General features: G+C 40.6%; 1 long non-coding RNA gene across 1 annotated transcript; it reads left to right on the top strand.

The window, feature by feature from the left end:
- Positions 1 to 6,060: 6,060 nt before the first annotated feature.
- On the top strand, positions 6,061 to 23,829 carry LOC129621894 (uncharacterized). The gene is made up of 3 exons (XR_008699808.1): positions 6,061 to 6,368; positions 10,453 to 10,680; positions 22,208 to 23,829. It is a non-coding gene; the product is annotated as an uncharacterized LOC129621894 (long non-coding RNA).
- Positions 23,830 to 24,310: the final 481 nt, after the last annotated feature.

Here is a 24,310-nt window from a genome sequence, read left to right as displayed (position 1 = left end):
TATTAAGTTGGGTGAACATATTATGGTGCATGGGTCAAATCTGGCCCGTCACTTCTTCTGGTGTGTGGTCTGCGAGGTGAGAATAGTTTCATATTGACCTCTCCTCATTTCATACATACATGAAGCAAAAACAGTGGCAGTAAGGCCAGAATCAGAGAGACTGAAATAAAAGGGACCCAGAAACTTAGTCTGTAAATGTATAGAGCCAAGTGCTAATCAATTAATTTCTCCAAGACACAGTTTTGTTCACGATTTCCCTCCAGTGTCTAGTGCAGTGCCTGTCACAGAGTCAGTGACAGTAAATGCTCGTTGGTTTAATTGTCATATAGCATCTGGTATACAACAACAGGTTCTTGGCAAATGCGTGCATGAATAAATAACGGGGTGAACAACAAGTAGTTATTCAGTTCAGTCAGTCGAGTCCAGTTCTTTGCAACCCCATGGACTGCAGCATGCCAGGCTTCCCTGTCCATCACCAACTCCCAAAACTTGCTCAAACTCATGTCCATCGAGTCGGTGATGCCATCCAACCACCTCATCCTCTTATCGTCCCCTTCTTCTCCTGCCTTCAATCTTTCCCAGCCTCAGTGTTATTTCCAATGATCAGTTGTTTGCATCAAGTAGCCAAAGTATTGGAACTTCAGGATTGATAGATTCAGGATTGATTTCCTTTAAGATTGACTGGTTTGATCTCCTTGCAGTCCAAGGGACTCTCAAGAGTCTTCTCCAATGCCACAGTTGAAAAGCATCAATTCTTTGGTGCTCAGTTTTTTTTATGGTCCAACTCTCACATCCATACGTGACTACTGGAAAAACTGTAGCTTTGACTATATGGACCTTTGTCAGCAAAGTAATGCCTCTGCTTTTTAATATGCTGTCTAGGTTGGTCATAGCTTGTCTTCCAAGGAAATAGTTATTACTTGTTCCTTATTACATATGCAGAACCATGGGGGATAGAGTAGAAGAAATGGTCCTCAACTCTTAATGATGGTCCTCAACTCTTAACACTTTATGATGATAATGTCAGTAAACAATTATCAGCTGAATTGTGAATTACAGATAAATACTTTTCTAACTGGGCTATCAATGCCCTGGGGTCCTCTTCCCTGTCATCAAGAGAGTTGTCCTTTCCCATTTCCCCCCTTTTATAGCCCATCTCTTGCTTTGTCTAAGAAAGGCATACACTTGGCATTTTCCAGTTCTTACTGTGGTCCTTGGCTCTGGCCTCTAAACACCCCCTCCCCACTCCAGGGCACAGTCGATTTGAGATACTGACTTGAGGGAAGAGTCTTTTAGTTGGAGATGTCAAGAACCTCCCCCAACCCCGATCTTTCTTTCCTTTCCTATCTTGTATATATTTGTGTTGAAGATGAAGCATGGCACTGGAAAGTGTTTTGGCTCTTGCTGGTTGTCCTAAAATACACTGACAGTAGACCATGGGTCTAGTTTTTATTTCATGACCTTCTCTTTCATCCCTTGTTGCGGTCCTTTAATGGACCAGAACCTGGTGGTCTGGAGTCGACAATAAGAAAGTGATAAAAGACCCAGAGGGATGGTATGGGGAGGGAGGAGGGAGGAGGGTTCAGGGTGGGGAACACATGTATACCTGTGGCGGATTCATTTTGATATTTGGCAAAACTAATACAATTATGTAAAGTTTAAAAATAAAATAAAATTAAAAAAAATAATAAAAAATAAACATAAAACATGATACCATAAAAAAAAAAAGAGAGACAGAGAGAGAGAGAGAGACAGAAAGAAAGACAGAAAGACATGGGGACCCAAGCTCTGATGGAGCAAGGGTGCTTTATTAGCAGAAATGCAGGCTTATATATCTGTAGTAAGATGATTACTCAGCTATTACACAGGATGAAATTTTTTCAATAGCCACAACATGGATAGTCTAATACATACAAGGTCGATGACGCTGAAAAGAGTCACTGCATGTCTCATCCTATGATCTCAGTCCTGAGAACTGTGTGCAGCTCTACTCGTTCTCGGAATAGGAACTGATAAGGAACAGAGAATCCTTGAGAAATAGAAAACAGCATGCAGGAATCCTGTTAAATGTTCCCTGACAGTCCCTGACTATTATTGAGAAATGCATAGCTCTTGCGAGTTTGATGAGGTTAAGACAAGTATTGATAAGAAATAAGGAAAACTAAAATTGGGCCTCCCCCTTGGAACCCTCACCATCAACATATTTCACATAAGTGATCCTTTTTACTGGAGAAGGCAATGGCACCCCACTCCAGTACTCTTGCCTGGAAAATCCCATGGATGGAGGAGCCTGGTGGACTGCAGTCCATGGGGTCACTGGGAGTTGGGCACGACTGAGCGACTTCACTTTCACTTTTCACTTTCATGCATTGGAGAAGGAAATGGCAACCCACTCCAGTGTTCTTGCCTGGAGAATCCCAGGGACGGTGGAGCCTGGTGGGCTGCCGTCTCTGGGGTCGCACAGAGTCGGACACGACTGAAGCGACTTAGCAGCATAGCAGCAGCAGCAGCAGAAGCAGATCCTTTTTACCTGTTGTTAATGCTTGTCCCTGTGATGTCTTTACCTAAAAAGAAACACACCTGTGAGGCGCACAAGTAGAATAGGTTTTTGTTCAGTCACCAGGTCATGTCCAACTCTGTAGATAGGTTAAACAAAGATGGTTAATGTGAGAAGTGTAACTGGAACATTTTCAGGAGCTGTTGAAGTTTTAAGTTACCTTGGAAAAGCCTGTAGATAAAAATTTTGTGTGATACTGTATAGTGTAAATCTGCATTATAATCATAATGGTAAATAGACGCTTAAACTACAGAAAATTTTCATCTTACTTCACCTTATGTTTTAATTTTATCTACTTCCTAATATAAAATAGCAACATCATGATGAAAGCATGATGAAAAGTTTATAAACCACAGTGTTTAAAATTTTTTTATTAAAACATTTTTAAAAAATTGAAGTACAGTTGATTTAGGGCTTCTGTGGTACCTCAGCTAGTGAAGAATCCACCTGTGATGCAGGAGACCCCTGGTTCTATTCCTGGGTCTGAAAGATCCCCTGGAAAAGGGATAGGCTACCCACTGCAGTCTTCTTGGGCTTCCCTGGTGGTTCAGATGGTAAAAGAATCCATCTGCAACGTGGGAGACCTGGGTCCGATCCTTGGGTGGGAAAGATTCCCTGGAGGAGAACACGGCAACCCCCTCCAGTATTCTTGCCTGGAGAATACCATGGACAGAGGAGCCTGGCGGGCTACAGTCCAAAGAGTGGGACATGAGTGACTAAGCAGGGCACATATTTAATTTACAAACGCTGTGTTACTTTCAGGTGTACAGCAAAGTGATTCAGCTGTATATGTATATATACACTTTTATATTATTTTCTATTATAGGTTACAAGATACCGAATATAGTTCTGTGTGCTATACAGTAGGTCCTTGTTGTTCATCTGCTTTGTATATAATAGGGTGAATCTATTAATCCTGAACTCATAATTTAGGAGTTTATAACTCCTCTGCCCCTTCCCCTTTGGTAACCGTAAGTTTGTTTTCTATGTTTGTGAGTCTGTTTCTGTTTTGTAACTAAGTTCATTTGTATCAACTTTTTTAGATTCTACATACAAGTGATGTGTGGTATTTCTTTTCTCTGACTTACTGTACTTCGTATGATAATCTCTAGGCCCCTCCATGTTGCTGCCAATGGCATTATTTCATTCTTCCTTACGGCTGAGTAGTATTCCATTGTATATTTGTACCACATCTTCTTTATCCATTTAGATATTTTCAGTGGACATTTAGAATCCCACATAGTCTTTTGTGATTTGTAACTTTATCTGCATAAAACATGTTTGATCACAAAGTCTAAGGAAAGTCCTCTCATGAAATAATTGGTGCTATTTCTTACCCTTCTACATTATTCTTATTTAACTTTTCCTGTAACATGTTTTCAATATTATTTGAGAACATTCAGTTCTTTTATAAAAAGCAAGACAACAAATGGGATAAATAAAACTCATAAGAAGCGTTAAGCATAGTAAGAAAGCTAGTAACTTATGAAATGCAGGCAAAATTGACAGCACGTGCTTGGGATAAAGAATGGCCAAACAGTAGCTTGTGAGACACAGGCAGAGTACATGTGTTGAATATAGATAGTAAGTAACCTGTGAGACAGGTTGAAGATGGGATAGATGAAATGTGTGATGGAACAAATAAGAGGGTTACTTATAGGTTCAAAGACATGGAAAAGCCATCCTAAAGTAAGCTGATGCCACCTCTAAGCATCCTTATATTGGCCATCCATTGGAGGCTCCTGATATGGTCCTATTTTGGGCCCACATGCCCACTGTCTAAGAGGCTTGTGAAGACCCAGGGCTATGGAGCAGGCTAGTTGCCAAGCTGTTTCTATGCCCAGGCTTCCTTGGTCCGAGTCTCTTGGATAAAGCTAGTGTTTGTGTTGGCTCCAGGCACTTTGTCTATAAAGCCCTGTGTTCAAACCTCAGTCGTCAGTGCAGAATGTTGATGCAGGAAACATGGGTGGTGTGGTCATCCCATTGTGTACTGCAAGATACTTGCCCTGTACCCTGAGCATTTGGGTTTTTCTTCTGGGACCCTTTCTTCCATTGAGAAGTATTAAAAATTGCATGTACTACTACATTGGTATAAAGATGAATACAATCCAGGCTGGATGACAGTTTTTTTCTTTCTGGTAAAAGAAGTTTAAACAGTTTTGTGGACTTGTAAAAGCGCCATGGACCCTAGGTACTGAGTCTACAATTCCTGGTGGAAAATTGTGCTGGTTCCATCTGCTTGTGTCCTATCCTACATGTGTTAGCTTACTTCTTCTCTTTCCCTGGCTTCTTGCTGTGCTTTAAATTGATTAAATAACCTGTGTAATTCAAATATTTTGATTTGGTTGGCGAACCTTTTGTGTTCTATAACCTTTGAGAGAGCTTACCTGAGAGCGTAGGTGGAAGTTACCATTGGATCAAGGTAATTGTCTCCTCAACATCCCCCAAAGCCAAACACTGGCATTAGTGCACACACGCATGCACCCAGCTGACTGAATGGCACCCTGCCTTTCATCCTAAGCCTCCTTTTCCAAAAACTGCAATTTTAACCATACATTAACTAGCTGAATACAACAGTATACCTTAACTAGTTGAATACAACAAAAAGATTTATGGTTGATTTTGTAACTTAGAAAAATGTATAGTTTTATGATAATAGATCTGTGTCATTTTAATATTGACAACATTTTACAGTTTATTTTACAGTCTTGTCAACTTACCATCGTGATTTGTATCTTTTTTTTCAGTGGATTTGTGGATTTTATAATTGATTACTTTGGGTAAAGGTCAGAGGTCTTTTTTTTTACCTGATGGTAGGACTAGCTCTGGTAAGTAGGTTATGTGCTAGATATTTTTCATAAATTGAATGAGCCAAATATAAAGCTCCAAGGCTTTGACTATATGCGTGCGTGCTCAGTTGCTTCAGGCATGTCCAGTAGCCCGCCAGGCTCCTCTGTCCATGGGATTCTCCAGACAAGAATACTGGAATGCATTGCCATGCCCTCCTCCAGGGGATCTTCCTGGCCCAGGAATTGAACCTGGTCTCGTACGTCTCCTGCATTGGCAGGGGTTCTTTACCACAAGTGTCACCTGGGAAGCCCTTTGACTACATATATACATATACATATATTCTAAATGTATATCATATATTTATATGCAATCAGGAAAAATATATTGAAATCAACAAATTTATTTTTGTACATTTTCTTTGTATTGAATTAAACGAAATAACTCAAGAACAAATCCCACGTGAAAGTGGCATCAGTCTTGGCCAGAAATGCCCTCTTCTCTGCACTTGGCCGTATCTCCAGCAGTCGGCAGAATGGTCCTCCAAGATGTCTATGCCCCGATCCCTGGAATCTGTGAATTTGTTACATTACATGGTAAAGGCCATTTTGCAGATGTAATTAAGGTAACGGACCTTGAGAGAGCGAGGGTATCCTGAATTGTCCAGGTGGGCCGGATCTAATCACACAAGCCTTTAAAAGCAGTGACTTTTCTCTCGCTGGAGACCGAGGAAGGCGGCAGGAGGAGAAGGCGGGGGTTTTTAAGCACCGGAAGCATTTCACTCCCCGTTGGTGACTCTAAAAATGAAGAGAGCTGATTAAGTTTGTCGAAGCTGAGACAACCTCTTCCTGAGAGCCCCCGAGGATGCAGGGACCTCAGTCGCACTACAAGGAAAAGGAACTGGATTCTACCGACAACCTGAATTGGCCCAGAAGCACATTCTTTCCAGAATCTCCACAGAATTGCGGTGGCTGGCCAACACTTTGATTTTGGCCCTGAGACCCAGGAGGAGAGGAGAAACCAGGTGAGCCCACCCTACCAACAGAACTGTGACTGAATGAACTTTTTGTTGCTTCAGGTCACTAAATGGGTGGTCATTTGTCATGGCAACAATAGACAAGGAGTCTGTGCCCTCCTAGCTTCCAGGACAGCGCTACACCTGCAGCTCTTGTTGACTTTTGATTTTCCTCCCTCTGGAAAAGCAGTCCTTACAGCAAGAAGTGTGACCACTGTGTGTTTCAGTCACACTGGCTTATATATGCATACTTCAGAGATATTGCAGGTTTAGTTCCAGACCACCGCAATAAAGTAAATATTGCAATAAAGCGAGTCACCTGGAGTTTTGGTTTCCCAGTGCATATAAAAGTTATGTTTACACTGTGCAGTAGTCTATAAAGGATACAATAGCACTGTGTCTAAAGAAAACAATGTGCATACCTTAATTTAAAAATATTGCTAAAAAACGCTCTCTGAGTCTTCAGCAAGTCCCAGTTCTTTTGCTGGCGACGGGTTTTGCCTCCATCTTGACTGCTGGCTGATCAGGGTTGTGGTTGCTGAAGGTGGGGTGGGCTGTGGCAGTTTCTTAATGAAGTTTGCTACCTTGATTGACTCTTGTTTTCACAGACGATTTCTCTGTGGTATGCAATGCTCTTTGATAGTGTTTTACCCACAGTAGAACTTCTTTCAAAATTGGAGTCAATCCTTTCAAACTCTGCTGCTGCTTTGTCAACAAAATCTATGTAATATTCTAAATGCTTTGTTGTTTTACAACAAAGATTGCTGCTCAACAAAGAAGATTGTTGTTCAACAATCTTCACACCATCTTTACCAGGGATAGAGTCCGTCTCAAGAAACTGCTTTCTCCTCATCTGTAAAACAAGCCCTCATCCACTGGAGATTTATCATGAGATTGCCGCAATTCAGTCACATCTTCAGGCTCCACTTCTATTCTTGCTATTTGCTCGGTATCTGAAGTTGCTTCCTCTGCAAAGTCATTCACGAGGGTTGGAATCAACTTCTTCCAAATTCCTATTGATGTTGATATTTTGACCTCTTCCCGTGAATTGCAAATGTTTTTAATGTTACCTAGAATGGTGACTCCTTTCTAGAAAGTTTTCAATTTATTTTTCCCAGATCCATCAGAGGAATCACTCTCCATGGCAGCTATAATTGTACAAAATGTATTTCTAAATAAGACTTGAAAGTTGCAGATCTCTTTGAGTTGCAGAATGGATATTGTGTTAGTAGGCATGAAAACATTAATCTCATACATCTTCATTACAGCCCTTGGGTGATCAGGTGCATTGTCAATGAGTAGCAGTACTTTGAAAAATTTGTTTCTGAGCATTAGGTTTCAACGATGGGCTTAAATTATTCAGTAAACCATGTTGTAAACTGATGAGCTGTCATCTGGGCTTTGTCATTCCTTTCATAGAACACAGGTAGAGAGGACTTAGCATAATTTTTAAGGACTCGAGGATTTTCAGAATGGTAAATAAATACAACCTTCAACTGAAAATTGCCAGCTGCATTAGCCTCTAACAAGAGTGTCAGCCTGTTCTTTCAAGCTTTGAAGTTAGGTGTTGAATTCTCTCCAGCTGGATTATATCTTCTTCCATTACAAATCCATTTCATCCACAGTGAAAATCTGTTGCTTAGTGTAGCCACCTTCATTATCTTCCCAATGACTCAGGTGGTAAAGAATCTGCCTGTCATGCAGAAGACCTGGGTTCAATCCCTGAGTCGGGAAGATCCCCTTGAGAAGGAAATGACAACCCACTCCAGAATTGTTGCCTGGAGAATTCCATGGACAGAGGAGACTGGCAGGCGGTAGTCCATGGGTTCACAAAGAGTTGCACACGATTGAACAATGAACACTTTATTATCTTAGCTAAATCTTCTGGATAAGTTGCTGCAGCTTCTACATCAGCACTAAACTGCTAAACCTTTTTTTTTTAATGTTAATGGAGATAGTGTCTTTCCTTAAACCTCTGCTAGCTTTCAAGCTCTCCTTCTGCAGCTTCCTCATTTCTATCCTTCAAGACAAATGAAGAGAGTTAAAGGCCTTGCTCTGGATTCAGTTGAGTTATGTCCAACTCTTTGTGACCCCATGGACTGCAGGACGCCAGGCTTCCCTGTCCATCACGGAGTTTACTCAAACTTGTGTCCATCGAGTTGGTGATGCCGTCCAGCCATCTCATCCTCTGTCGTCCCCTTCTCCTTCTGCCTTCAATCTTGCCCAGCATCAGGGCCTTTTCCAGTGAGTCAGTTCTTGGCATCAGGTGGCCAAAGCATTGGAGCTTCAGCTTCAACATCAGTCCTTCCAATGAATATTCAGGATTGATTTCCTTTAGGATTGACTGGTTTTATCTCCTTGCAGTCCAAGGGACTCTCAAGAGTCTTTTTCAGCACCACAGTTCAAAAGCATCAATTCTTTGGTGCTCAGCTTTCTTTATAGTCCAGCTCTCACATCCATACATGACTACTGGAAAAACCATAGCTTTGACTATATGGACCTTTGTCAGCAAAGTAATGTCTCTGCTTTTTGATAAGTTGTCTAGGTTGGTCATAACTTTTATTCCAAGGAGCAAGCATCTTTTTAACCTCATGGCTGGAGACACCATCTGCAGTGATTTTGGAGCCCGGGAAAATAGTTTCTCACTGTTTCCATTGTTTCCCCATCTATTTGCCATGAAGTGATGCTATGCTCTTTGTTTTTTGAATGTTGAGTTGTAAGCCAACTTTTTCACTCTCCTCTTTCACTTTGATCAAGAGTCTGTTTAGTTCCTCTTTGCTTTATGCCATAAGGGTGGTATCATCTGCATATCTGAGGTTATTGATTTATTTCTCATGGCAATCTTGATTTCAGCTTGTGCTTCAACCAGCCCAGCATTTTTCATGATGTGCTCTGCATATAAGTTAAATAAGCAAAGTGACAATATACAGCCTTGATGTACTCTGTTCCTGATTTGGAACCAGTCTGTTGTTCCATGTCTGGTTCTAACTGTTGCTTCCTGACCTGCATACAGATTTCTCAGGAGGTAGGTCAGGTGGTCTGGTATTCCCATCTCCTTCAGAACTTTCCACAGTTTTTGGTGATCCCCACAGTCAAAGGCTTTGGCATAGTCAATAAAGCAGAAATAGATGTTTTTCTGGAATTCTCTTGATTTTTCTATGATCCAGCAGATGTTGGCAATTTGATCTCTTGTTCCTCTGCCTTTTCTAAATCCAGCTTGAACATCTGGAAGATCATAATTCATGTACTATTGAAGCCTGACTTGGAGAATTTTGAGCATTACTTTGCTAGTGTGTGAGATGAGTGCAATCGTGCGGTAGTTTGAACATGCTTTGGCATCGCCAAAGGGATTGGAATGGGATTGGAAAGAAAACTAACCTTTTCCAGTCCTGTGGCCACTGCTGAGTTTTCCAAATTTGCTGGCATATTGAGTGCAGCACTTTCACAGCATCATCTTTCAGGATTTGAAATAGCTCAACTGGAATTCCATCACCTCCACTAGCTTTGTTCTTCGTGATTCTTCATGATGCTTCCTAAGACCCACTTGACTTCACATTCCAGGCAGTCTGACTCTAGGTGAGGCTTACTAACACAGTTAAATATTGTTGTTTCTCAGGAAATAGATCAGAGGAGAGGGAGTGAGATGGGGGAATGGCAAGTTGGTAGAACAGTCAGAACACATCCAACATTTGTTGATTAAGTTCTCTGCCTTACATGGGTGCAGTTCATGGTGCCCTTCAAACAATTACAATAGTAACATCGAAGATCACTGATCAGAGATCACTGTAACAAATATATTACTGAAAAAGTTTGAAATATTGCAAGCATTACCAAAATGTGACAGAGACATGCAGTGAACAAATGCTGTTGAAAAATAGTGCCAAAAGACTTGCTTGAGACAGGGTTGTCACAAACCTTCAATTTGCAAAGAAATGCAGTATCCGTGAAGCTTAATAAAGTGAAAAACAAAGAAAGAGGTGTGTCTGTGCTGACTATGGTAGTGTTCATTTGAAATAAAACCCAATTCAAAGAGATTAGTTTAAAAATCCTTTATCTACCTATGTATCTACCTACCTACCTGTCATCTATTTAGGTGATCCAGGTGACTCATGGGAGAATCATGGAGAGGCAGCCTGTGTAGATGACCGACTCCAGCAGTGGGAAATGACTCTGCTGACCCTGGACTCAACAATGTAATGGAGGAGGACTAGGTTCTTCATGGTGGAAGGGAAGAATGAAGCCCCGCATTAAGCAACTTAAGCTCCTGGCAGGTTACACATATCCAGATTTCAGAAGAATTTTCAAGAGGTCTTTGCTTCAGGTTTGGCTCTCCCTCTTGAATCCATTGCTTCATGATGGGATGGAGGATTTGTGAGTGTTCCCTGTTCTATCTAGCTCTTCCCAGGATTCTCTATGGTACCAAGTCCTACATCCTGGGTCTAGTGGGAAGTCTCCCAAGTTCAGTCCTCATGCTGGATATTGTCTTAGCCTTTGTGCTTTTTAGATTGTATGTCCCCTCCCAATAACTTCCATTTAGTTTCTGGTCCTAGGATCCTGCATCAGGATTCCAGGATTCTTCTAAGCATGACTTCTGGATAGTCATCCAGTTACCCCTGATTCTTTTCTGTAAGAAAATGAAGTGTTGGTAGTGAATGCATGGGGAACAAGGGGTGAGCACTTCAGATCCTTTGGTTAGAACCCAGAGGCAAACAGCCCTTCGATATTGCCAGCACAAACCTCATAATTCCAATGAATTATGCTCAGAGAATCTTTTATTCCCCTACCATCTTGAGCTGAATTGCCAAAAGCTGTATTGTCCTTGGCTTCCCAGGTGGTGCAGTGGTTAAAAAAAATCTGCCTGCCAGTGCAAGAGATGCAGGAGACGTGGGTTTGATTGCTGGATCAAGAAGATCCCCTGGAGGAGGAAATGACACCCACTCCAGTATTCTTGCCTGGAAAATTCCATGGACAGAGGAGCCTGGCGGGCTACAGTCCATGAGGTCAAATGGAGGTTTTTGGTAGCCTTGAATAGTGTGGGACTAGAGACAGGCCCTCGTTTGACTTACTGGACAATATCCTAGAGCCCTGTAGGAGTAGGGGTTCAGAGACTGAGAGAACAGGGCTGCAGTAGCAGCTGTGCTTAGGGGTCTACAACCCTTACCCCAGTGCAGAAAGGCTGAGGAAACTGACAAATGGCTTCACAGGTCATGGCTCTTGGGCACTCAGGGACATGGTGATAACCATCTCAGATTCAATGGGTGTATCTACAGGTACTTCAGTGAGCCCCTTCATGGGTCACTGCCCCTTGGTGAAGGGGCTTGCATAACTCAGTGAAGCCATGAGCCGTGCTGTGTGGGGACACCCAAAGGTCATAGTGGAGAGTTCTGACAAAATGTGATCCACTGGAGGAGTGAATGGCAAACCACTCCAGTATACTTGCCATGAGAACCCCATGAACTGTATAAAAAGACAAGGCGACGTGACACTGAAAGATGAGCCCTCCGAGTTAGAAGGTGTCTAGTATGCTACTGAGGAGGAGTGGAGGAGAACTACTAATAGCTCCAGAAAGAATGAAGCAGCTGGGCCAAAGAGGAAGTGACGCTTTAGCTGTGGATGTGTCTGGTGATGAAAGTAAAATCCGATGCCGTAAAGAACAATATTGCATAGAAACCTGGAATGTTAGGTCCATGAATCAAGATAAATTGGATGTGATCAAGCAAGAGATGGCAAGAGTAAACATCGACATCTTAGGAATCAGTGAACTAAAATGGACAGGAATGGGCGAATTTAATTCAGATGACCATTATATCTACTACCGTGGGCAAGAATCTCATAGAAGAAATGGAGTAGCCCTCATAGTCAACAAAAGACCCTGAATTGCAGTACTTGGGTACAATCTCAAAAATGAGAATGATCTCAGTTCATTTTCAAAGCAAACCATTCAGCATCACAGTCATTCAAGTTTACGCCCCAACCACTGAAGCTGAAGAGTTTAGAAAACCAGAGATCAAATTTGAACCAGAGATCAAATTGCCAACATTTGCTGGATCACAGAGAAAGCAAGAGAATTCCAGAAAAACATCTACCTCTGTTTCATTGAGTACACTAAAGCCTTTGACTGTGTGGATCATAATAAACTGTGGAAAACTCTTAAAGAGATGGGAATACCAAACCATCTTCCTTGTCTCCTGAGAAACCTGTATACTGGTTAAGAAGCAACAGAAGCCTGTATGGAAAAACTGGTTTAGGATTGAGAAAGGAGTATGACAAGACTGTTTATTGTCATGCTGTTAACTTATACACAGAACACATCATGAGAAATGCCAGGCTGGATGAGTGACAGGCTGCAATCAAGACTACTGGGAGAAGCATCAACAACCTAGATGATACCATTCTAATGGCAGAAGGCAAAGTGGAACTAATAATCTCTTGATGAGGGTGAAAGAAGAGAGTGAAAAAGCTGGCTTTAACTAAATAAATAAAAAAAAAAAAAGCAAAGATTATGGCCTCTGGCCCCATCACTTCATGGCAAATAGGGGAAAAGGTGGAAGCACTGACAGTTTTCCTCTCCCTTGGCTCTAAAATCACTGTGGATGGTGACTGCAGCCTTGAAATTAGAAGACAGTTGCTTCTTGGAAGGAAAGCTATGACAAACCTCGACAGCGTGTTAAAAAGCAAAGACATCATTTTGCCAACAAAGGTCCATAGAGTCAAGGCTGTGGTCTTTCTAGTAGTCACATACAGTTGTGAGAGCTGGACCATAAAGAAGGCAGGGTACTGAAGAATTGATACTTTTGAACTGTGATATTGGAGAAGACAATTGAGAGTCCCTTGGACTGCAAGGAGATCAAACCAGTCCATCCTAAAGAAAATCAACCCTGAATACTCATTGAAAGGACTGATGCTGAAGCTGAAGCTCCAATACTTTGGTTACCTGATGTGAACAGCTGACTCATTGGAAAAGACCCTGATGCTGGGGAAGACTGAAGGCAGAAGGAGAGGGCAACAGGGGATGAGATGGCTGGATGGCATCACCAATGCAATGAACATGAACTCAGGCAAACTCTGGGAGATGGTGAAGGACAGGGAGGCCTGGTATGCTGCAGTCCATGGGATTGCAAACAGTGGACACAACTGGGCAACTGAAAAACTTCAGTGAGAACTCTGTTTTCATTTATGGCTATGACACTCGGGTCCCCTGAAAACAGGATGTGTGTGTGTGTGTGTGTGTGTGTGTGTGTATGTGGGTTGAACATGCCCCCACACATGGGTGCTCATGCAGTTAACGTTGGGAAGTCAAGATGGGGAGTGTGAGAGACATTTTTCAGAATTAGTGTCTTTTTCATGAATATTCTTTTTACTCTAGGAACAGCCCTTGATATTTTACAGTTGATTTCTCAATAGCCACACAAATACTAAATAATGCTGTGCCTTTGGCTGTAACTGACTAAGTCAGGAATTGGGTGCCTGATCAATGTCACATCAACCTGAATCCTTCCCTAGTATCTTTCTGACTGGACTTTAGTAGGAAAAAAAGGCTTTCTATTATGGGGGAAGGAGGCATGAAATGAAATATTTAGGAACTGTTGGATGTCCTATTTTCTGTCATATGGAAGAAATCATCTACCTTGGAAGGAAATAGACTGTGAGAAGCAAAGGCAAGACCCAGAGTCCAGGAATTGCTCATTTTCAATTGCTCTTGCATTCCAGCTGAACCTCTGACCTTGCCATTGGATTGTTCAATCCCTTAATAATGTAAGTTACCCCAGTATTCTTTCAATAAATCTTGCTGGATTTCTAGGAGTCCTGACTAATACAGTTGACACAGTCAATAGTCCATACAACTATAATTGTTCCATATGTGGTACAGATGACAGGAAGAATCAAATGACAGGAAGTCAGGAGTTAGAGAGATCCTTAGGGAAAGGGCAGGTAAGATGAGATGATTGACTAAAACTTTGACTTAGATGGATGGGGAGGAGCCTTTTGCTGCATAATATTCCAAGCCAGGATAATAGAATGTGTAAAAAGGCAATGGTCCCAATTCCAAAGATATAGTTGAGAGACAAAGAGTAGTTGGAGACGAGAGAGTGTAAGAAGAGATAGGGTTGAAGAGGAACTTCACTGTTGAGGACTTTGAATACCAAGCTAAGAAGTTTGTGCTTTATTGTAACTATTATTGTTGTTTAGTCATTAAGTCATGTCTGATTCTTTGTGACCCTTTGGACGATAGCCCTCCAGGCTCTTCTGTCCATGGGATTTCCTGGGTGAGAATACTGAGTGGGTTGCCATTTCCTCCTCCAGGGGATTTTTCTGACTCAGGGATCGAACCCCTGTCTCTTGAGTCTCCTGCACTGGCAGGCAGATTCTTTACCACTGAGACACCTGGGAAGCCCCAAGGAGACTAAAATTTTTCAACATGAAAGTGGTATTACTAAAGTAGTATTTTAGAAATTTTGACATGGTAATGTGTAAGGTGAATTAAAGGAAGTAGGAAGTATATATGAACTGGATATATGAGTTGGAAGACAACTGCAGTCATCCTGACATGAGTGACAAGAACCTGGATCAGAGTGTTAGAAATGGAAATGGAGTGTCTTATTCATCTCTTCATCCTTCATATTACTTAGCAGAGTAGACTGATCATCTTGTAGGCACTCATCAAATTCTTGTTAATACATAAGGAATTTGTGGGGATTTTCTCCCCGGGACTTGGAAACGACGAACCTGAAAGAACAAAACTCGGACAGTCTCTTGCAAGGACTGGCAAGTTTATTTCTGCAGTCGAGCCTTTTTATAGAAGCAGGAACAAAGAGCTTAGAGTATATGGCCAGCAGAGCACGTACGGGGTTAAGACATAATCAGTAAAAAATATTTCAAGGACAGCGTGTTCTAAATGACCCAGGTGTTTATCCCATGACCCGTTTTCCCAAGCAACATCCTTAATATTTATTATTAAATCTTGGCACTGAGCATAGCTAAAGGCAGGAGATGTTTTTCAGCCCGCAGTATGCAAAGCTGGGGTACTTCTGGCCCTTCGCCATTTTCCCAAGGACCTTCTCCTTCCAGGCTATTTTGCACTCTGCTTCCCAACATATCCTCCTTTTGTTTTTAATCTAAGTACGGCAGCTGCTAGTCGGACTCTGTTATGGGAGGCATGGAGTCTTGAGTATAGACATCTGTATCCTATAAGCAATGACAGAAAAAGTAGGGTGATTAATACATATATAAAAATGTTGCTTCCTGAAAACCAAGTTCTAGGGTCTAGGGACGATAGGGTTTTAGTTAAAGTATCATAAAATTGAGTGCTGTACAATTCCTTAGGTACCTCAACTTGAAAATTAGCAATTTGTTGTTTCAACAGATTGATGTCTAAACTTGAGTTATCTGTGAGATCCTGCAAAGGCGCTTTAACTTTATCCCAAGGATACTCAGTGCCATTGTAGGGCATGTTAGACAAAAAGAAGTAAAATTCCAGTGACAATGTATACGTGTTTGAAAATTCAGTTGCTGCACTTGATCTCCTAAGTGGATTACCACAGTTTGTAACTCATTAATTCAGGTTTGTAATTGCTAATCCATTTGAGCTTGTCGAGTCCAAAGATCATGAGAGTCTTTGTGCCATGCAATGATAAAATCAAGATTTTGTATAGAATTATGTAAAGCCATACCAGACAAAGTTCCTACAGTCACAATGGAAATAAGGCTTAAGATGCCTGCAATAATCCACCCAATGATGTGCTTAGATCGCCTAAGTCCAGTTTTCAACAATACAGAAAGAAATACAGAATCAGTCCAAGGTTCAGTTAAGTTTACAGGAAGCCATAACTCAGATCTTTGTTTAACTAGCGCAATGCTAACATTGTGATATGAAATGGTGTGATTAAGGCAGGTATACAATGCACATGCAGTACAATTGACAATCTTGACGGATAAGTCAATATCAAAATGCCTTACAATAAACAAGTACGGAAGGCGAACACATGATTGAATATAGCCAGTACTGTTGTATAGGAAGGTATAATTAGAAGGACGAAACACACCCATAGTCCCATAAACACTAAAGAAGTGCTCTAAGGCTGCTGGAATTTTCCAAATGTGCCACTGCTCTGGCCCCACAATGGGGACGACAATCCTGGGTCGTGGGGGTGATAAGCCCCCATTATACCAATTCAGCGATATGTCCTTATCAGTCCAGAAACTTGTCTTAGATTTATGAAAGCCTTCAATGCTTGATCTATTAAACCAGGAGCAGTTATGATGTTCCTCCTGCTCTTCAGAACAGTTTACAAACAACCCATGAGGTCCCCAGTCAACAAATTTAAATGTGTGATTAGTATGATTTTGCTGAATTATAGAAACTTTCCCAAATTGGCCTCGACAGTCAGACCAATGTAACGGTTGTATCTCCTGTTTTCTTCTCCAAGATACAGTATGACATGGAGGTTCCTCTGGTTGAAAAAGCGAGTTCGAATAGTTGGCTGTCTGGCCTGGATAATGTCGCTTGGAGCCATTAAGTAAGAAAGATGCCTTAGCAAACATTCCCAGACACAAAGCAGTCTCATTGTTGGCAGAGTATGCTCACCACTGTGGGAAGATAGTCATGCAAAGGGGATGAGATCCAAAAGAGATAGGCAAGGTTTTGAATCCCACGGAAATGTTGATTGGCTTTCCCTCATCTTCTTCATGGATTGGTCGCTTTATGGACCAGGGACTTGGAAAATGCATGCTATCATTGGTAAAGATCATAGGGGCTTTATCTACCCAATCCACTATGGAGAGAAGTGGTGGGTTGGGTATGGATGCCCAATAAACATATTCTGCACTTACCCCAGAGGAACAGGAAAGAACAGCTAACATTGCCAAAAACAGCTTATCTGGAGTCATAGGAGTTCCAGTGCTCTTCAGTGTTTGCTCAGCCTGACGAGTCATGTTTTTCACTTGAGCCCATGGCAGGTAAGGATTCAGACCATGGCGTTTCCTCATTGGCTCCTCCAAGGTCATTGACGAGACCTTTCATGTCAGCTTTGTCACTTGCTGAGGGAGTCTGGTCTTGGGGTCCTTCTCGGTAACGGACATGGCGAAGGGGAACCCAGATTTCCTCTCCATCTGCAATGACAAGACCATAACCCTTGCCTAGGAGTCGTAAGATTCCTGGCAGCCACTGATTAAATTGCTTATACCATATTGGTGTATTGATTTCTAATTTGCTGTTTTTGTCTTCTGCAAAATGTCTATCTGCACGAGTGTCAGAATTATTTTTTGTTAGGTTTAAAAAATTTAGGGAATAAAGAGTTAAAGATAATAATAATCGAGGGTTCATAGGATAAGAAGTGTATCTCCTCTTCTAAATTCCCCCTTTCTGTTTTAATAAGTGAGTTTTTAGGGTGCGGTGGGTTCTTTCAATAATGGCTTGACCTTGGGGATTATAGGGTATTCCTGTAATATGTGTGATGTTCCATTCTGATAAAAATGAATGAAATGAGTGCAAGATAAATGTAGGTCCATTGTCTGTTTTCAGGACTGAAGGAATCCCCATAATGGGGAAGGTGAGTAAAAGTGCGGAAATGGCATGTTTGCTGGATTCTGAAGAGATAGGTATTGCCCAGGTAAAGCCGGAAAATGTATCTACTGAGACAAAAAGCAAAGAAAACTTTCTTGGGGAGCAGTGTGAAGTCAGATTGCCAAAGGGAATTAGTTTGTTGCCCCTGGGGGTTAACTCCTGAAATCATAGTTCGTAAGTGCAGAGGAGCATAGATGTCACAAGTTTTAATAATGTGCCTTGCTTCAGTGAGGGGAATATGGTATTTAGAGTGCAGTCTGTTAGCATTGGTATGAAGATTAGCATGTTCGTCATTGGTAGATGTAAAGACGGGAGTTATGAGCCTGTCAATGGCATCATTTCTTGCAACCAGAGGGCCAGGTAAACCTGAATGAGCACGTATATGTGCAATAAAGAAAGGTTCTATACGTGAGCGAATTAAGGCTTGAGTCTGTGAAAAAAGAGTATATAATTCTTCATCTAGGTTGTATAAAAAGGAGGTAAATTGGGAAAAAGGGAAGCAAGGTATTTGGAATCAGTATATATGTTGAAGGATAATGGTTGAAGCGACAAAAGAACATATAAAGCATACAATTCAATTCTTTGTACTGAAGAATAGGTAGTGGGTAATTTCTCTTTGATATCAGGGCCGACAATCCCTGCTATGCTTTTCTTGTTGCCATCCATGAAATAGGTGGGTGCATTGGAAATAGGCTGGGATGCAATGATATTAGTTACAATGAATTTAGTACATTGTAGAAAGTCCCATAATTTTCCTTTTGGCAAATGAAATGAGATAACATTTTGAAAACCACTTAATGCCATTTGCATGGTCAGGTTATATTGTAAGACAATTTGCAATTCCTTTTTTGTCAAGGGGACATGTATTGCATATGGATCAAATCCAGTCAAAGTTTGTACATGGCTTCTCCCTGGCACGATTAATTGCCCTATTTTCTCAATATATGATATGATTTTTTTAGACTGTTTAGTGTGTAAATATACCCATTCTATTGGGCTGTGTTGAGCTGTAATTGCGGTGGGCGAATGTTCAGTGGGGAATATATATAAAGAAACTGGTTGATCATGATCTAGCCAAGTTGAGAAAGATTGTTGAATGTGTTCCTCCACTAAGGCTAGCTCTTCTCTGGCCTCTTTGTTAGCTGCCTAGGGCTATTAGGGTTAAGGGATCCCTCTAAAATTTTAAATAGATTTTGTAAGATATAGGTAGGGATGCCGACAGATGGCCGTAGCCAATTAATATCTCCTAGCAGTTTTTGAAAATCATTCAGCGTGCATAGAGACTGCATAGAAATTTGAGTTTTTTGAGGTTTGATTTTAGATTCTTCCATAACATGTCCTAAATAATTAAAGGGTGCTTTCAATTGAATTTTATCTGGTGCAACAAGCAAGCCATGATTTTGAAGAGTAGTAGCAACTTCATTATATAACTGTTGTAAACAGAGTTCAGATCCCATGGAGAGAAGTATATCATCCATGTAATGAATAATGAAAGCAGTAGGATACTTGTCTCTAAGGGGTTGTAATAAAGCAGATATGAGATATTGGCAAATTGTAGGAGAGTTCATCATTCCCTGAGGTAGCACCTTCCATTGAAATCTTTTAACAGGAGCCATGTGATTTATAGAAGGAACTGAAAAAGCAAAACGTTTTCTATCTTTAGGATGCAAAGGTATAGTAAAAAAGCAATCTTGTAAAATAATAATTATAGATTAGCCTTTTGGTACCATGGAAGGGGAGGGTAATCTGGGTTGTAAGGGCCCCAAAGGTAACATGGTATTGTTAACATTTCTTAAATCTATCAACATTCGCCATTTTCCTGATTTCTTTTTTTATTACAAAAACAGGGGCATTCCATGGGGAAAATGAAGGTTCTATATGAGCTTTTTGTAATTGTTCATTTATTAATTGGGTAAGAGCTGCCAATTTTTCTTTAGTTAGGGGCCATTGAGGTGTCCATATTGGGGTATCAGATTCCCAATTGAGAGGCAGCGGTGTTAACTCAATGGCCCCCATTAAAAAGGTTCATTTAAAGAAATTGTGGCTTTTGTTTGTTCAAGAAAATCCCGCCCCCATAAATTGATAGGGATATGGGTAATCATTATGGTTTATTATAAGCTACAATTTGATTAGGGCCATACATTTGTAAATAGGATGCATTGACAAAAGTTTGTGTGGCATCAGCTTTGCTTATTCCCAGTAGTCTAGAAGGAGCTATAACTTTACCCCAATCAAGGGGCCATTCTTTAGCTCTAATGATTGAAATGTTAGCTCCAGTATCTAGCATATTTGTGAAATTTTTTCCCCGTATGCGTAAAGTGAGCATGGGTTTCTGATGTTCCTTTAATAAGGTGGATAGTGCAGCAGTAAGGTTGGTACTATCAAAGCCTCCCTGCCAAACTTTATCAGATGCCTTCATTGGTTTGATATATGGTAAAAGTAATAATTGTGCAAAACGTTCCCCTTTTTGTAAGTATCTATTTCCTATTTTCACAACATTTACCATAACATGTATTTCCCCTTCATAATCTTCGTCCATAACACAGGTCAATATCATTAAACCTCTCATTGTGCAGCTACTACATCCCCAAATCAGTCCCATTCTCCCGGATGGAATCGGGCCGTAATATCCAGTGGGAATTTTGTGGGGGTTGTATAATTCTATTAATTCCATGTCATAAGGACTAGGTATATCAATGCAAGCACTCTTAGATGTAGCTGCTTGTAGCATCTTAACGTTGGGTCCTCCTTTTGTAGTGGGGCTAGAGGATGGTCCTTTATTAGTTTCCCTGTTGTTTTTGTTGTGCACCGGGGGTCAAGGTGTTTCCATCCTTATCAAATTTAGAATGACATTCATTCAGCCAGTGGAACCCCTTTTTACATCTTGGACATATTCCTGGGGGTCTCTTCTTATTAGAAGTAGTATTATTTTTTCTGGCCTGTGTTGGTAGGAGGCATTGTTTTTTCATATGGCCGGGCTTCCCACAGTTAAAACATTTGGCATTAGTAGCTTTCTGTACATTAAAGGTTTCTAATGCCGCCAATTTTGTTCTATGGGACATAGATCCAATATCCCTACATGCTTTCAAATATTCCATAAGAGAGCCAGTCTCTCGAATTGGTCTGAGCATGGATTGACATTCCTCATTAGTGTTTTCAAAAGCAAGTTGTTTTAAAATAATATTTTGTAAAGTCACATCCTTAATAGATTTTTCAATTGCATCCTTTAATTTTCCTATAAATTGAGAATATTCCTCCTCATGTCCTTGAATAGTCTTAACAAATGAACCATCAGAGTTCACGCTATCAACCTTTGCCCATGCCCTGCAGGCAGTTTCTTTAATGAAATGCAACACATGAGGGGTAATATTAGCTAATTGCGCAATCATATCGGCCATGGCTCTTGTTCCAGTGAGTATGTCATAGGTTAAATTGGCAGGGTTATCATGAGATTGCTGGTCAATCATCATTTGTTGGGCCTCATCATTAACCCATATTTGCCATTGAAGTAATTGTTGAGGATTTTGAACCATCTTTGTTATTTGAAAAAAATCATATGGCATCCAATGATCAGCCCATCCTCTAAGGAATTCTACACAGTAAGGAGAAGTAGGTCCATACAGAGTGCATGCTTTTAAAGCTAGACAACATGCCAAAATCTAGATTAGCCCAAGTATTTTGGTCTTGGGTAGGTTGATTAAACTGTATTGGGAAAGCAAAAGCGCAAGCAGGCATCTCCCGAGGAGGAGTGAAATGATTAGTACAAGCAAAGTTAGCAACTGCTGTTACAGGCAGAGCAGAAGGAAAAACCTCAGATTTGGGCTGTCCATTGAATGAAATGACCTCCGTTCTAAGTGGCTTCAGTTTTGATACATCCTGTATATATATGTCTCTAAGTTGTTTTTCTAAGGATTGTGTCTGATTGAGCATAACATTCTTATATTTCAAAGCATCTTGCATATCTTGTTCCTTAAGCTCATATTCATGTAAAGACTGAATAGTCTTTACTTCCAAATCAACGTTATGCCCTTCAATTTGTTCTATGATAGCCCGTATGAGTGACCATGTAACCCTTGCCAATATGCTTGCAAAACATTACTTTTAACCCTTTTCTATATGTCTAGATTGAGTGTCCCCTCTTCCGGGAACCATGGATTATGTTCCAATAGTATATGATAGCAGTCATTCAACTGATCTCTTGAAACATTAACACCGTTTTGTTTAAAAAAAATGATGCATTATAGAAATAAAAGGAATCTTATTGCTATGTTGTCCCATCCTGCAGGGGCTCGTCGCTTTGTTCAGCCTTCCTTTCAAGTCCCTGTTCAGGCGCCACTTGTGGATATTTTCTCCCCGGGACTTGGAAACGATGAACCTGAAAGAACAAAACTCGGACAGTCTCTTGCAAGGACTGACAAATTTATTTCACAGTCAAGCCTTTTTATAGAAGCAGGAACAAAGAGCTTAGAGTATATGGCCAGCAGAGCACGTATGGGGTTAAGACATAATCAGTAAAAAATATTTCAAGGACAGTGTGTTCTAAATGACCCAGGTGTTTATCCCATGACCTGTTTTCCCAAGCAACATCCTTAATATTTATTATTAAATCTTGGCGCCGAGCATAGCTAAAGGCAGGAGATGTTTTTCAGCCCGCAGTATGCAAAGCTGGGGTACTTCTGGCCCTTCGCCATTTTCCCAAGGACCTTCTCCTTCCAGGCTATTTTGCACTGCACTTCACAACAGAATTCAAGTCTAGTAATGTTATATTCATGTCATCAACATCTTATTTTAGAATTTTTATTACAATTTAAAAATAAACTATATTGTTGAATTATTGAAGACAGTGAATATCAGTTGTCATTGAAATCCAATATAACCTCGTAAATACGTATGTTTCTTTGTTGTTCCTTTTAAGTCACACAAAAAAACATCCATTGCTGGAGTAAGGTTTGTTGATGTGTTTATTAGAAACTTACTTTCTTATATCTTTAAAATCTATGTAGACTATTCTGTTTATTACTTCATAAGAAAATAGAATATCCTCAGCCACTTACAGTGTTAATTGGTTTTCTATCAACGAAGAATACTACTTATGAGCTTGATGAAAATACATGAAGCTTTCTTTTTCCTTATAACTTATCTTTTGAGAAAATGGCCAGAGCAAAGACCATTAGTAATCATGACAGAAAATAGAACATGAAGATGCCTTATGGCTTCCCTGGTGGCTCAGATAGTAAAGAATGTGATGTGCCTGCAGTGTGGCAGACCTGGTTTCATTCTCTTGGTTGGGAAAATCCCCTGGAGGAGGGTGTGGCAACCCAGTCCAGTATTCTTGCCTGGAGAATCCCCATGGATAGAGAAGCCTGACAGGCTACAGTTCATGGGGTTGAACAGAGTCCGGCACTACTGAGAGACTAAGCACACAGTCAGTGGATCTCATATTTTGCATACTATGCTTTTGACACTCTATTATTCTATCTCCTTTTATTAGTAGAACACCATGCCACCCCCTACTATGCATCTCTTCATGACTTTACATTCAGTGATGTCATACTGGTAGCTTGAAATCCTGGTGGGAGTGGTGGAAGTATTTACATATCAGACATTGATAAACACTATAAATAAATTCCGTTGATTGTTTATTCTGTTGTATGGCATGTGGATCTGTGATCTGTTTTTGTAAACTAGAACTTCCTAGAATACATCCACTTATTTGCATATTGCTTATGCCTGCTTTCATACTACAATGGGAATGTTGAGTAGTTGCAACAGAAGCTTTATGACCCACAAGCCTGAAATATGTGCTATGTGTCCTGTTAAGAAAAAGTTTGCTGATCCTTAGTCTAGACTTTAAAAGTGATGGAGAAAAATGTTAATAATCAAGATTAAACTTAAAAGTGTGTTGTGCTTATGGCTTGTCCTTGATGAAATGACTGACGTTCTGATGTATGTCTTCATTCTTTCACACTTTACTCTTGAATATAATGAAAATATTATTCCACATTGGAACTACATTCGATCATTCATAATATTGGTTATCTATGGAGACAAGAGGTCAGTCAAACTCAAGGAGAACATTCTGTGGGAATCAATTGCTGTGTGGAATTCATGATAAAAAAAAAAGTAGTCACAAAAACATATACTGTTATATTCCATTTCTGTGAAATGTTGAGCATAGGCAAATTCATAGAGACAGAAAGTATAAAGCTTTTCCATTTAGTGGTGTTTCTAGATTTGTTCACACAGTTCAGTCATCACCATGATATAATTTTAGAACATTTTCAATGCTGCCAAAAGAAATTCCATACATATTAGTAGTTATTCTCATTCCCCATTCACTTTACCTAAGAGCTAGGCAACCAGTGATGTTTTAGTGTATTCACAGAGC

This window comes from Bubalus kerabau, chromosome 10 (genome assembly GCF_029407905.1).
Source record: "Bubalus kerabau isolate K-KA32 ecotype Philippines breed swamp buffalo chromosome 10, PCC_UOA_SB_1v2, whole genome shotgun sequence".
Lineage (NCBI taxonomy): Eukaryota > Metazoa > Chordata > Mammalia > Artiodactyla > Bovidae > Bubalus > Bubalus kerabau.
The sequence above is the reverse complement of the archived record's forward strand: the minus strand, read 5'-3'. Positions and strand labels throughout refer to the sequence as shown.